Below are 541 nucleotides of genomic sequence, written 5' to 3'. Positions count from 1 at the left end.
TTTATTTATTTATTTATTTATTTATTTATTTATTTATTTATTTATTTTGCAAGTTTAAATAGGATGGTCAGGGTGGCCTTCATTCAGTTGACATTTGGGCAAAAGCTTGAAGGAGGTGAGGGGTAAGCTATGTGGATATCTAGGGGAAGGGTGTTCCAGGCGGAGAGAACAGCCAGTGAGAGGCTCTGAGGCGGGGTGTACCTGGTTTGTTTAGGGAGCAACAGGGAGGCCAGTGTGGCTGCAGTTGTGTGGGGGGGGGGGGGGGGTAAGGACGGAGAGAAAAGAGGGGAACAAGTCTTTTTTTTTTTTTTTTAAGATTTTATTTATTTATTTGAGAGAGAGAGAGAGAATGAGAGAGAGAGCACATGAGAGGGGTTATGGTCAGAGGGAGAAGCAGACTCCCTGCCGAACAGGGAGCCCGATGCGGGACTCGATGCGGGACTCGATGCGGGACTCGATTCAGGGACCCCAGGATCATGACCTGAGCCGAAGGCAGTTGCTTAACCAACTGAGCCACCCAGGCGCCCTCAAGTCTTTTAAT

The sequence above is a fragment of the Mirounga leonina genome, unplaced genomic scaffold (assembly GCF_011800145.1).
Source record: "Mirounga leonina isolate KUSES-001 unplaced genomic scaffold, KU_Mleo_1.0 Mir_454, whole genome shotgun sequence".
In the NCBI taxonomy this organism is placed as follows: domain Eukaryota; kingdom Metazoa; phylum Chordata; class Mammalia; order Carnivora; family Phocidae; genus Mirounga; species Mirounga leonina.
The sequence above is the reverse complement of the archived record's forward strand: the minus strand, read 5'-3'. Positions refer to the sequence as shown.